The following is a 15,579-nucleotide window of genomic DNA, read 5'->3' as shown; positions in this document are numbered from 1 at the left end:
GAATCAAGTTAAAGACCAGTAAACTGCTTTCTCCGCATGGTGTTACCATGCCCATCCCCCATTTTCATGGGAGGCCGCCATGGGATCCAGCTCCTGGCTAGCTCACTAGTGAGATAAAGGGACAAAAAATCATCTTCTCCAAGACCAGGGAGACCAGGGATGGGCACAGCTGATTATTAATCATGGCTTTTGATTAGTGACTTCAGATTACTAAGGGCCTGGCCCTGAGGGCAGCAATTGTTCCAACCTGCCTGAGACAAAGGCAGTGGTAGAACAGACTTAAAGATGCTGATTCCTCAGAACTGCAGGGGACAGTTAATTGAAGGGCAGCATTTGTTGTGCAGACCAAGAAAGCTCAACTATGGGAAGCCAGGGAAGAAGCTTTTGTGCCCTTTCTGATCCCCTCTCAAGAGCACTTTGGAGCAGGTCTGCACCCCCCCCCCCATAGTCCCTGGCCCTATTTCAGCTAGGAAAGACTGACTTGGAAAACTCCTCTCTGGTGCCTCCCCTCCACCGACCCCCACCCCTGAATTTGCCCTTGAAGCTAAAGCAACTTCAGGCAACGGAAAGAGTGTAAGAAACTATAGGGGAGGACAGTTTGGGGCAAAGCCTTGCATGCAACAAGTGAGAGAGGGAAGTCTGTCTCTTGGGAAACAGAGGGGCATTAAAACTCCTGTAAACAGAGAAACTCAAAAATGATGAATAAGCACAAGCCAGGACAAGACGCAGTCCCAGAAAAGACACAGAGGAGCCTGTGCACTGCATTCGCCTTGGGCAGACCCTCCTGATAGGACAACTGAAGCTCAAGAAAATCTGTCTCATCACCAGCTGGTTACAAATTCAAGGCAAAGACATCTCAGGGAATAAATCCCAGAGTTAACATTTCAAAATATTAAAATGTAGAATGTGCAACAAATGAATACAAGATAAACAAAGAAATAGGAAATGATGACCCATCCAAAGGAAGAGGATAGAAATCCAGAAAACATCAATGAGGAAGACGTGACTGTAGACATCCCAAACAAAGACTTTAAAAAAGTTCAAGGAGATGAAGGAAAATACAGAGGAGAACTATAGGATATTGGGAAAACAATGAATGGATAATATAGAATCTTAGTAAAAAAATGAAAATTTTAAAAGGAATCACAGAGAACTACAGGGGTAGAAGACCACAATAACTGAAATGAAAAACTCCCAGGGAGGGTTCAAGAGCAGATTATCGCTGGCAGAATAAAGAACTAGCAAACTTAAACACAGGACAATTAAAACAACTCAGGTGAGAAGTAGGAAAATAAAAGAATTATAAAAAGTGAAAATAGCCTAATATACCTCAGGGACAATTCAAGCCTACCAATATACATACTATGGGAGTCCCAGAAGGAGAAGAAAGAGAGAAAGGGGTTAGAAGGAATATTCAAAGAAATAATGACAGAGAATTTCCCAAGCTTAGTAAAGGACACCAATATGCATATCCAAGAAGTCCAGAAAACAACAAACAGATAAACATGAAGAAAAATACATCCCGTCATTCACTGATCACACTATTAAATGCAAAGGACAAGGAGAGATTCCTGAAAGCCGCAAGAGAAAAGCAACATGTAATGTATAAGGGAGTTCAAATAGATTAAGTTCCAATTCCACATAAAAAACCATGGAGGCTAGAAGGCAGTGGGTCAAAATGCAGAAAGTACTGAAAGAAAACAACTGCTAGCCAAGAATTTTATATCTAGTGAAAAACTTTCTTTCAAAAATGTGGGAGAGATTAAGACATTCCCAGATAAACAAAAGCTGAGAAGGATCATCACCACTAGATCTGCCCTACAAGCAATGCTAAAAGGAGTTCTTCAGACTGAAAGGAAATAAAACTAGACAGAAGTGCAAAGCAGCATAAAGAAATAAAGACCTGTGATAAAGGTAACCATTTGGGTAATTATAAATACCAGAATTATTGTGGTGTATTGTTTGATACGTAACTCCAGTTCTCATGCCTACAGGTACTAAAATGCAAATGCATAAGAATTAACGATAAATCTATGGTTTTGGACATACAATGCACAATTATATAAGTAGTAACAAGTACCAAAAAAGGTTGGGGGATAAAGTGGTACAGAAAAAGTGTATATGTACACTATTGAAGTCAAGTTGGTATCAAACCAAATATGATTGTTATATAATATGATTATTACATATTTAAAAGTTTAACCCCATGGTAACCACTAGGGCAACAGATGAAATATATATCCAGATAGAAATGAGAAGGCATTCAATATGTTACAATGCAAAAAAAATTTTTTAAAAAGTAGGCATTAAAAGAACTGAGGGAAAAAATTTTTTAAATTTACAAAGACTAAATAGCAAAAATGGCAGAAGAAAGTCCTGCTTTATCAGTAGTGACTTTAAATGTAAATGGATTAAAAACTCCAGTAAAATGATAGATATTGGCAGAATGGATAAAAAGCATGAACCAACGACGTGTTATCTGCAAGAGACGCACCTTAAATTCAAACATAAAAGTAGGTTGAAAGAGAAAAGATGGAAAAAATGTGCCATGCAAGTAGTAACAAAAAGAGAGCTGGGGTAGCTGTAGTAATTTAAAATAAAATGGACTTGAAGTCAAAAACAGTTACAAGGAAAAAAAATGGTCACTAAATACTGATAAAGGGGTCAATTCAACAAGAAAATGTCACAGTTATAAATATATATGTATCAAACAGCAGAGTCTGAAAATATATGAAGCAAATATTGACAGATTTGAAGGGAGAAATTGATAGGAGATTTTAATATATAAGTTTCAATAATGGATAGAACGTCTAGTCATAAGATCAAGGGGGAAATATGAGACTTGAACAATACTGTAAACCATCTAGACCTAACAGAAATGTATAGAATACTTCACCCCAAAGCAAAAGAATACATATTCTTCTCGAGTGCACATGGATTATTCTCCAGAATAGACTGTATGCTGGTTCACATTTTAGTTTGCTAGGCTGCAACAAAGCAGACACCATGAAATGGGTTGACTTTTAACAATGGGAATTTATTAGCTTAAGGCTTGAGGACATGAAAACGTCCAAATCAAGGTGATGCTTTCTTCACCGGTGATCCTTGGCTCCTCTCCCATATGGCACAGCACATGGCAGCATTTGCTGGTCTCTCCCTTTCTTCCAGGTTTTGTTGCTTTCAGCTTCTTGTTTCTGTGGCTTCCTCTCTCTCTCTCTGTATCCAAACCATTTATAAAGGTTTCCAGTACGAGGATTAAGGCCCATCCTGAATGAGGTGGGTCACACCTTAATGGAACTAGCCTCATCAGAACGTCCTACTTACAATGGATCCACCCTCACAAGAATGGATTAACTTGAAGAACTTGCTTTTCTGAGGTACATCCAGTTTCAAACCACCACAGGTCATAAAATTAGTCTCAATGAAATGAAAAATAATAAAATTATACAATGTATCTTGTATGACCACAATGGAATGAAACTAGAAATCAAAAGCAAAGGGAGAAATGGAAAATTCACAAATAGATGGGAGTTAAACAATATATTTCTAAACAACCAATGGGTTAAAGAGGAAATCAAGGGGAAATTAGGAAATACCTTGAAGTGAATGAAAATGAAAATATAACACAATAAAACCTATGGGTTCCAGCAAAAGACAGTGCTGAGAGCAAAATTTATAACTCCAAATACTTACATTAAAAAAGAAGAAAGAAGTAAAATCAGAGACCACACCTCAAAGCTGGAAGAACTACAAAGAAAAAAGCAAACTAAACCCAAAGTGAGCAGAAAGAAGGAAATAACAAAAGATTAGAGCGGAGATAAATGAAACTGAGAATAAATAAGGAATATAGAGAACCAACAAAACTAGTGCTGGTTCTTTGTAAAGATCAATAAAATTCACAAAATATTAGCTAGACTGATGAAGAAGAAAACAGCAGAAAAAATAACCAAATTCAGAAATGAATAGGGGACATTACTACTGAAATAAAAAGGATTATGAAATGATACTATGAACAACTATACACCAACAATATGATGACCTAGATGAAAGGGACAAATTCCTAGAAATGTGCACACTGCATACAATGACTCATCTCTGTATTCCAGAGAGGGCTGTGACTTAATTATTGGCAGCCCTGCAAAGTAAATCTTTCTTGGGCTAAATAAGGAGATAGTGTAGCACAGTGGTTAAGTACATGAGTTCTGCTGCTAATTGTACAACACTGGAAAAACTCCTTGTCATTTATTAACTTCAGCTTCCTCACTTATAAAATGGAAATAATGAAAATACTTACTCCAAGTAAGTGTTCTGAAACTTAAAGGAGTAATATATGAAAGGCACATAACAAGGGGAGTGCTTAATAAATGCTGGTGTATGTCTACCTGAATATTAGAGGACCATATCTTTACTAACCACACTGTCAAAATCAATATTGTTAAATAATAGAAGATAGAGCCTCCAGGTATACTTTAAGTTACCTCAAAAGAAGTTGGCAAGAATGATGCATTTCTTCAATATAAATTTGAATATTGAATAAATACATTTGTAAGAAGTTCTAAATTAAAGGAAAGGTTAAATCAGTGGGTACCCAACATCCTTTTATTTTATTTTTCATTAGACAAATGATTCATAAGGAGTAGTAAAACACAGCCTTAACATACATAGTACTCAAAATTCATTGCTAAAATATATAATTTTAATATATTTCCCTAAAGATAATAATAAAAACTATAAAATATGTCACATTTTTAAAAGAACTTAATCTATGACATACTAAATGTCATCTGAGTTACACAGTTTTATAAACTGAATCATTTTTCTTCATCAATATTTTCTCCTAAAATTAAGCTCCATTAACTTGATATAAATTTGAAGGGAAAAAGTGTAAAGTGAGGTTTTCTGCCTTTCTGGTGACATTATGAAAGCTACTACCATATTTGAGTGGTCAATTATAAAAATATAGGATGTTAGAGCTGAAAAAAAACTCACTAATATATTTTACACCATGTAAGGAACACTGGTTAATTTCAAACGAAGAGTCTCATAAAACTACACATTTCTTCTATAGAATCTAATACATAAAGACATCTATATTTTCTATGCAATGAAATCAACTTTTATTTGCCAGAAAATAACTAAAACATTTGGAAGAGACAAGAATGCTTATGGACAGATATATGTATGAAGGCATACATCTATAGGCAATTAAAAGAAAGAAAATGATCTCTTGTACCAAAAAGAGATGTGATGTTTAAGTTAAAGTTCCCAATTAGCCTATACTTTCCTCTTTCCTACCCTTTCTGTTCATTCTTACCTTGTTCTTGGGCACACTGTTATTTCCCAGTGTACTGATTAAGGTCAAATTTGGGCCACATGGGAAATTTAAATCCTCAGCAAGCAACATATCCAGATTTATTATGAAATGTTCCCTTAGCTATCCAGCCAAGGAAATCATCTCTTGAGATATTTCAGATTTGGGAAACTCCCTAGTTGGACCAGTCACAATTAGTGATCAAGGGTACTGCCCTTTAGATTCTTCTATGGAGCAATGATTAGGAAGTCAATCTTTTGGTGGGTTATCAAAATGGCTTCATAAATGTGACTAGCATTTTTTAAGAAAAATGAAATACAGAAATACTTAACAGAATAGAAAATATGCTATATAGAACAGAACAGAAAACATTGTGATGTATTACATATATTGCTTCATGAAATATTTGTTTTAGTTTTATACACACACACAAGTGTGTACTTGTTTGTGATCAAAAAGGTATGTTTTAGTGTTATAATGGGAAAATGGCTTGAAAGGCACTGAAATAGAACAGAAATCACACAATGACATCCAATGGATGAGTTTCAGCCTACTGAAACTTTTATTTAGTCCATAGATAGGGTTTCTTTAGACTGAATTAGTTGCCAACATTTCAGGAATGTGAGTTCTCTTAAAAAGTCATTATGTGCCCTTGATCTTGGGGCATGCCCTGTGAAGCATGTTGCTGCAAAGGAGAGGCTGAGCCTACTTATAATTGTGCCTAAGAGTCTCCCCCAGAGAACCTCTTTGTTGCTCAGATGTGGCCTCTCTCTCTCTCTCTCTCTCCCTCTCTCTCTCTCTCTCTCTCTCTCTCTCTCAGCCCAAGTGGCAGGTAAACTCACTGCCCTCCCCACCCCTACATGGGACATGACTCCCAGGGCATAAATCTCCCTGGCAACATGGGACCTGACTCCCAGGGATGAACCTTGATCCAGCATCGTGGGCTTGAGAAAATCTTCTTGACCAAAAGGAGTAAGCAAAGTGAAACAAAATAAAGTTTCAGTGGCTGAGAGATTTCAAATGGAGTCAAGAAGTCACCCTGGAAGGCATTCTTATGTGCTATATAGATATCCCTCTTTAGTTTTTAGTGTATCAGAATAGCTAGAAGGAAATACCTGAAACTGACAAACTGCAATCCAGGAGCCCTGATTCTTGAAGATGACTGCATAACTATGTAGCTTACATGGTGTGACTGTGATTGTGAAAACTTGTGGCCCACCCTCCCCTTGTCCAGTGTAGGGACAGATGAGTAGAAAGACGGGGACAAAAACTAAATGAAAAATAGGGTGGGATGGGGGGGGTGGAATGTTTGGGGTGTTCCTTTTTACTTTTATTTATTTATTTATTTTGGAGTAAGGAAAATGTTCAAAAGTTGATTCTGGTGATGAATGCACACTATATTATGGTACTGTGAATAGCTGATTATACATTGTGGATGATTGTATGGTATGTGAATATATCTCAATAAAACTGTATTAAAAATTAAAAGAAAAAAGTCATCATGTGGCTTCCCTTGAAAAGTCAGATGCTCTGGCCCCCATTCCTCTGAGGCACTTCTAGGAGAGCTCCACGGCAGCTGCACCGTGGCGAAGGGCATGCCTCAGCAGGTCATCATGATCCCTATGTCCTCCTTTTTCACTAGGTTCTGTACCTGCCAGATGACTTCAGACATCTGAACCTGTTGCTTCTGCTCTAGACTTTTGCTCCTATGATGATCCAGAGGCCCAAGCAATGTCAGAGGGACTCATGATTTAGCCCAGTCCAAGCTGCAGATTGACACACTGAAGAGTGACTGTGGATGATCATGGAAGAAACAGTTACAAAATCATCCAAATGTAAATCCAAAAGGCTCCTTAGAGGTCCTGATGCTGAATGTTTCATTTCACAGATGAGGAGAATGAGAGCCAAAGAAACCAAGTAAAATGCCAGAGGTCCTAAAGTTAATGAAATAACTCCATGGCAGGAAACATGTTCCCCTCACTCCTATCCTATGTCCATTTGATTACATATGGCTGCCTTTAGCTACATAATTTTCAGAAATGAAAGGTAGTACAAATGCTGCTGAGGCATACCCAAGCCAATGTGATCTTTGTTATGTGTAAATGATCCATTAGTAATGTGGACATCACCAATAGAAATAAAGTACCACCACTATTCTGTTCTTGCCAGCATCATATATTATTCAGATCAGTGTCATTACTTATCTACATTTGCCAAGTGCACATCCAATTGAAGGAATGAATGTTGGTGTAGATCAATTACTGCATAATATGCATTCTAAAATATGAGCAATCCATTATATGGCATAATTTAAAGGTAAGTGACATCTTCTCTAAATGACTGAAAAAAAGAGTATGCTTCCAATATATTTTGATTTAACAGTCCCCTAATACAGATGAACACCAGGCTCATAAAATGTCTTCACTCAGCTAAAGAAGAAGATAAACCTACTCCTTGTCCCTAAACATTACTGCATATGGAAGTATTTTTTATGTACTTTTAAGCAAGTTTTAACCAGTTTTTGACATATTTTTATGGAAATTTCCCAAGCAGGTATTTTACAAGGCAGGAAAAGGTCAACTGTTGCTCAAAAATTCAAATTACAAATTGAATCTCTGAATGTTAAAGGTAAGGGGATTATATTTTAGGCCACAGATTTCTAATAAAAACAAGTTGTGTCATACATATTAGAAGCAAATGAATTGTTACAGAAGCATAGAAAATGTAATAATCCTCATAATTGTTACCTTAAGCTAAAACTGACAATATTATAAAGTCCCCAAATGATCATCTCATAGTAAAAAAAAGAGCAATCAAACCATAGATTGCATAATTACTTATTGTCTTCATTATTGCTATTTTTGATTCTTTAAAGAATGAATGCTAATAATATAAACCCCAATCTAAGTGTCTTGAAAGGGTGAGGAGCAAATGTGGAAAAGCCAAGACTTATTCATCTCCAAAGAGGAGCATTTCCAGCACTGGTTACAAGACACTTTGCAATGGTGTAATACTGGCATCAAATGATGAATATGGTATACATGGTCCTATTTCTTTTTACCATTGACATGTTCCATGACATCCTGGATCAGTTTTTTCACTCAATTTTTTAATGGTTTATTTATTTTCATCTGTATGTTGTAAACATGGAGACTAAATGCAATGTGGTATCCTGGATTGGATTTTGGAACAGAAATAGGACCATTAGTGGGAAAACTAGTGAAATCCAAATAAAGTTTGGAGTTTAATTAATAGCAATGTATCCACATTAATTTCTTAATTTTAACAAAAGCACCATGGTACTGTGTAATATTAATGTCAGGAGAAACTGGATGACGGGTACATGGAAGCTTTCTCTACTATCTGCAATTTTTCTGTAAATCTAAATATTCCAAAATAAAAGTTTTATTAAAAATAGAGAAAAACTATTAAATTATAAAGATGCTACAAGATGCTTTGAAAATTCTGTATTAGGTCAGCACTAAAAATACAAAAGGGATAAATTTATCTTGAAGAAAGTATGCCTGTATTGTTGTAAAAAGCTGCTCCAGCATTACTATCACAAATCAAAATCCTGCAACAAGCTAGTACAAGACTATTACAAGACCAAGGTTGTAACAAGGACCAATGTTTGCTCAGCACTGAACTACAGTGTCCCCTAAGGCATATAGCAAACACACATGCACACACACACATGCATACACACGTATATTTTTAATGAAAAAGAAGTATCTTTTTCAGAGGTACTTTTTAACATTCTAAAGTGAAGAAATGCCAGTGATTTGGCTCCAACAGGGTAGTGCTGAGAAGACTTTATTGTTTCATTTTTAATCTGTGACTCCAGTAAGTACTTGAGAGTATAATAAAAAAGAACAGAGAAATAAAACCTGCCTTGATTCAGAGAAAGATCAAGAGAATATGAAGTGACCAAGACGTCCTGGGGGAAATGCCTTTTCAGCTGATGGACACCTCTATTCCCAAAAGCCCGTCTGAACCCTGATGCTTGTGTGATCCTAAGTATACCAGCAAGAACACTCCTATGTCTAGTTCCACAATCCTTGCCAAAGACTAATTTTTGTTATATAATAAAGGACATGAATATGAGGGCATGTGAACACCTGAATCCTAAGAAACAGGCGATATTTCAATATGCCATTAAGCAGTCATTTGGAAGCTGTACATCTGCTGTGGCAGAAGGTCTTACTTAATTGCTCAGGAATAGTTCTTAGGAACAGAACACAGTCTAATATGCACTTTGTCTACTCTGTTCAACAAATTCCTTTACTTATGACTAGAATTGATGCAGAGTTGAGAAGCTTGAAAATCATTCAGGTTTGCAAAACATAGTCTTTATTGCAATAAATATTCTGTGCTTCCCCAGCCCCACCTCAAAAGAATCTCTTTGGACAATTAATTTTAAAAAATGAGTCTGAATATATTTTTTGAATACTATTTGTTGCGCAGTCCCTCCATTCATGGCACTGTTCCAGGTGCCCACACAGAGCTTACGTTCCACCTGGGCTGGCAGACAATAAACCACCCATAATAAATTTAACAATTTAATTATGGTTGTGATATGATACATACAACAGAAAAGAAGTACGTGGCATGAAAACATAGCATAAAGGAAGGTCTTGAGCTAGCGTGGGGTTAGTGGAAGGCTGAGTCTTTAAGCTGAGTTCTAAAGGATGGCTAAGAGTTGGCCAGGGAAGATCAGGGAGAGAGGAAAGAAGTGGAGTCACCCAGTGAGTGAAGGGGCAGAGGCAGGAAGAAGGACGTTTTCAAGGAACAGGAAACAGGACCCTGTAACTACAACACGGATTGCCTAGGGGCATGTGGTGCATGATGGACCAGAAGAGAAAGGCTGGGCCAGGCACACAGGGCGGTATAGGCCTGACACAGAAATCTGGTCATTATCCCAAGAGCCCTGAAGGTTTTCCGGTAAAAGCAAGTCCAAGCTTGTAAAGCTGTTAAAGAAGAAAGGCATTTTCAGATTTGTATTCAAGAAAGATCAATCTGGCTGCTATGTGCAAGCAAACCCTGGCCTGAAGAAAGGCTCACGAACAACAAAAAATATAGTGTGTGAATGTGCTTGGCCCATTCAAGAAAACGACATTACATTACTCTTGAACCATCACAATATAAAACCATGTTAGGTTCACCAAAATTGAAATGGGTTTCATGGTAAAATAAGAACATGGCCAGCTTTACATGGATATAAACCTCTGTGAAGGCAGCTGTATTCTCAGGCCTTAGAAGAGACCTGCATGAAATTCAACCAAAAAGACATTTAGAACAACAAAATATCTTAATATAAAAGACAATGAACTCTAAAAATGACTAAAGACACACACACACACACACACACACACACACACACACACACACACACACAGCTTAATTCCCTTCTGTTTTTTTTCAAAATACCTCCAAGAAATGACAAAATAAAATATTTCAAAGAGCTTATCAGCCTCAGATTGATATATAAATTACCATTTTAAAAAATGACATTCAATTACGTTATACTGAACTGATAAAGATTCAATGACCAAGTGACCACCACAAGAGCCTCATGCCTAGTAATACTCTCCTACAAAATGTTTGTCAATAAATATAGCTACATTTTTCCTGGAGATAACAGAGATTTAAATCCAAGTGAGTCATGTATGTTCATGATGTTCATTAGTAGTAATCATTTAAATTTCAGAGTAAAGTCTCTATTAAAATCATGTTGAATAGTTTATGACCACTGTGTCTTGTTGTTGTTTGTTTGTTATGGTTCTAAATATTGGGTCTTGATTTAGAAAATTTTGAAACTTCCAGAAAAATATTTTTTAAAACAAATGCAGTTGCTTTGTTTTATCAATATTTTGATTTTTTAAAAATCTACTTTCTTCAATAGAAAATATTCATGAAAATCTGCATCAGTTCTTCCCTACATGTTGTAGAAATGGCCTCAGAGCTTCCTGTCAGAAATTTCACCAAATGACAACAACCATACTGAGCTACTTTTTCTTGTTTCCTCAGGAGCCTAGGTATTAAAAAAAGAAAAATAAAATGCCTTCCCAAAGGTTTGTCCCCTCCTGATTTAGCCATTTTCCTTATTATTGATTTCCTTTCTCTCTATTTCACTTCACCTTCTTTTTCACAATCTTCCTCCTGGGAACAAAGGCCCAATAAAATTGAAAATCTGCAACCAAACTTCCTCCCAGCGGTGGCCCTAGCCAGGCTGCTCATCCTCATCAAGTTCCAAAGGCAGCTGTAACCACCGGGAAAACAGGCTGTGAGGTAATTGTGATGATTGATAACTCAGAAGAAATGGATTATTTGGGCACAGTTAGAAAAGCCTGGATTTCATTTTGGTTGCAGATGACGACAAAATCCTAAATCATGCAGAAATGTAGTTGAAAGTGCCATTTTTCTCAAGAGTTCTTACCACCTCAGAATACTCATCCATTAAACTAACCCAGTAGCTTGAGGAGAGGTAGTAGAAATCTTTTGTTCAACACAGAAGTGGAAACATTAATAACAGCTTGCTTACATTTCCTAAACAGTAATTATTCAGCATGGATAGAGTCAATGAATAGACAACTCATCCTGTCTTAGTCTCCTTTTTTTAGCAGAAAGTATGTTTTAAAGTATCTTTTAACATTATGGAATGCTGAAAAATATCATTTTTAAAAATCCAAAATATATGGATGACAATCTCTGGTTTAAAGCTCATTGAAAAGTTCAAAAACAATTTATTTTCATGCTGACTACGAATTTTATTTTAGCTCCATTTCTGGGGTCTTTAACTGAAGTTATCTGCAAGATAACTCTGATCTTGCTTGGCCAAATTCAGCTGTTTCTGCATAATAACAGCTGGGGGTGAGGGAGCCCTTCAGTCTAACAATAACCACTAGGACCATGGATAAGATGACATTTTTATGATGGGATGTATAATATTTGTGTAGTACTTGCTAGGGCATCCACTGAGTTTTCCCTGTTATACAACATGTATGCTAACGTAATTAAGAAATTTTATATGACTGCAAATGAAGCAGGTGTAGCACTACAACCTGTCCAGTCAATAACAGATTTTCCAGAAGTGCCAAATATATGCCCAGAGATGGCAGGAAAAGCTTTATTTCAAGAATTAATTTGAAATAACTAATGAAGTACTTTTGTGATCTTCATTGTATTCAAATTTGTTAATACATTTGTTTTCTCTTAAGTTCTCTGAATGGTTAATTATTTAATCAATTCTAAATTAAATAATAACCCTCTTGAAGCATGCTGGAGCACTACAGAACACAATCTGAAAACCACTAATCTAAATAAACTTTAAAGGAGAAAGGAAATATCTTGATTGATAGGAGGCAGATAAAAGCTAATCCTAGAAGTATGAGAATTCATCAGTGACCAGTGGGAAAAGAGGCAGATCCACTAAAAGGGGAATGTATATATACCGCCTGTTTCCAAGCACCAACATTGCCATTCTTTCATGTGAATGTGTTTTCTCCATTCACCCATGTGTATTTTGTGTGAACTAGACAGTGTATGTGGGTCCTTAATTCCAGACTTTTTTTTAAAAAGGTAACTTTCATCCATAGAACCCTTTGAAATGGATAGTATCAGATATTTAATGGTGGCAACCCCAAAAGCTCAGGCCAAAACACTTGAATTCATCTTTGACTCCTGTCTTGCTGTCATAAACCCACATCCAATTGTCAGGACACTTTATTAGTTATACTTCAGAATATATCCAGTATTCAGCCACTTCTCACTACCTCCGCTGCTACCTTTCTGGTTCAAGCCATCATATCATCATCCGTCACTGAAATAACCTCCTAATTTTCTCTCTTTTTACCATTATAATCCTACATGTTTTTCTCAACATGGAAATTAGAATGATCCTTTAGAAATGTAACTCAGATCATGTTACAATTCTGCTCAACAATCTGCAATGATTTTCCACTTCACCCAGTGAAAAACTAATGCTGTTGCAAAGGCTGCAATATCCAATGACCCGGACCTCAATGCTTTTCTGAGTTTATCTCCTAGTTCCCTTCCCTTGCTTCCTCAGTCACACAAACCATACAAGAAAGCCACACAGGCTTCCTTGAATATACCATGCACAATCATGACTCAGGAAATTTGCCCTGGTAGTTTCCTCTGGCTGAAATATTTTTCCCACACATAGCTGCATGTCCAGTTCCCTCACCTCCTTAAAGTTTGCTCAAATGTCAGGTTCTCAGTAACCATCCTACTTATAGCAACTCTCTCCACCTCCACACTGGCACTCCAGATCCCCTTTACTCTGGTCTACTGATTCCACAGAAGTTATCACTTTCTAACCTTCTATATTACCTACTAATTTATTATGTTTATTGGGTAATGTCTATTTCCCCTTTTAAAATTTACGCTCCAAAAGAGAAAGGATCTTTGTCTGTTTTGTTTACTGACATATAACCCCAAGTGCCTAGAACAATGCCTAGCACAAAATAGACAATAAGTATTTGTTGAATTAAATTAAATAAAAAATGAAAGGCCAATTAGCAGGGTTAGAGATGATTAGGTGGAATTGCTAAATTTGATGCCTTGAAGTTGCATTCAGGGTAGCTGCGAAGGATACATATAAAGATTCATTCAAGATATCCAGTACATCATTCCAAAAAGGGAAGAGAAGTAGATGATGGGAAATAGACTATCCAATCATTTTCTGCCTGGACCCTTTAGTTCTGGTTGAAGTTGACCCCTAAAGTAGGCAGCAAGAAGTTTGCTCAAATGTCAGTTTTCCAGTAACCACCCTACTTATAGCACCTCTCTCCACCTCCACACTGGCAGGAGTGAAAGAGCAGGAGAAGCAACCATCAGACCATGGCTTAAGGGAACTGCTCTGAGCCAGAGAGCAAAGGTCAGAGAAGAAGTGATAACTCATTTCAGGACAACTCATTCTATGCCTTTTATTTGTATACAGAGAAATCTCTAGAATGACATGCATAAAATGCTAATAAGGTTGTGTATTTTCCCTAAGGAATGGACTTTGGGGTGGGTTTTTGTTTTTCTTATTGTCATTTCTTTAGTTTGTGATTTTTTTTCCTAAACATTCTTATAAAATAAGATTATAATTGAGCATAAAATATAATTCTTATTAAAAATAAAAGTCCTTACAAAAACTTATCTTTTCCCATAAAACATAAAAGTGAATATTTTTGAAGGATAAAATGATATTTTAAATCTCTTCTAAGTTCCTTGAGTAATATAGTGATTATATATTTATATTTATATTTGTACTTATATTTACATTTATATCTGTATTTATATTTATATATAAATGTTTTGAGCCATCTTAGCCTTAGGCTTAATGGCTTGAATGATGATGTAATAATAACCTTCAAAACTAGAGAAAAATGGAATTACTAACAATTCCTATAAAACCTGATATATCATACGAGATCTAATAAATACTTTTCTAACCCACTGTATTATATCTATGAAGGAGGCTAAAATATGTCAGTTTTATTATGTAATATGTATAACATTCTGGGAAAGTTATCCCAAAAGTTCATGATAGAAGCTAATCCATAAATGTAAAGGATTTTAAAGAATATTACATAAATTCAAGGATAAAATTTATCTTAATAGGCTTCAAAGAAATTGTAGATGGATTTTCTGAAGAACTTGCATATATGTAGTAAATATAGACAGTATTTCAAACCACTTGTAATATCCTTACCTAAAATGATATTGCTGGCTAACCATCATGAGATTTATGTGCAATCTTGCCTGAAGTAAGAGAGGATTGGGCAAGATGGTGTCCTAGATCCCAACATGTAGGATTTTATGATTTTGAGACAATTTTTATATAATCCATCATATAAATTTCATTCTCACCTTCTCTTTGGATATAAAATGAAATCCATGCTTACTTTTTCAGAAAGTGAGAGAATCCAAACATACCTAAAAATATGCTGTTTCTTTATACCTAGCTCTCTAATTAACTCACTATAAACAAGTTGAATATGGGTGTTTTCAACTCATTAAATGCTAGGTAACAACATTTTTATCATTGTCTCATCAACTTTCTGTACAATGACAGAGTCACATCAATGAATTATTCCTTGTCATATTTACATATTTAAATATGCATGCATAAGTTAAATATTTATTATTTAGCATTATGCTTTGGAGATACCACTCTATTTTGTGTTTTCTCTTGGGTTCCTGTCTACCAAATGAGTGCCAATTTAGAGAGATCTGAAGTGTCATTTAGGAAAAGAATG

At 35.9% G+C, this 15,579-nt stretch overlaps 1 protein-coding gene across 5 annotated transcripts in view; it reads right to left on the bottom strand.

Moving 5' to 3' along the window:
* Positions 1 to 15,579, bottom strand: part of PRR16 (proline rich 16) — a 245,662-nt gene that overhangs the window by 176,235 nt on the left and 53,848 nt on the right. The window lies entirely within an intron of this gene.

Source organism: Choloepus didactylus, chromosome 13 (assembly GCF_015220235.1).
Source record: "Choloepus didactylus isolate mChoDid1 chromosome 13, mChoDid1.pri, whole genome shotgun sequence".
NCBI lineage: Eukaryota > Metazoa > Chordata > Mammalia > Pilosa > Megalonychidae > Choloepus > Choloepus didactylus.
The sequence above is the reverse complement of the archived record's forward strand: the minus strand, read 5'-3'. Positions and strand labels throughout refer to the sequence as shown.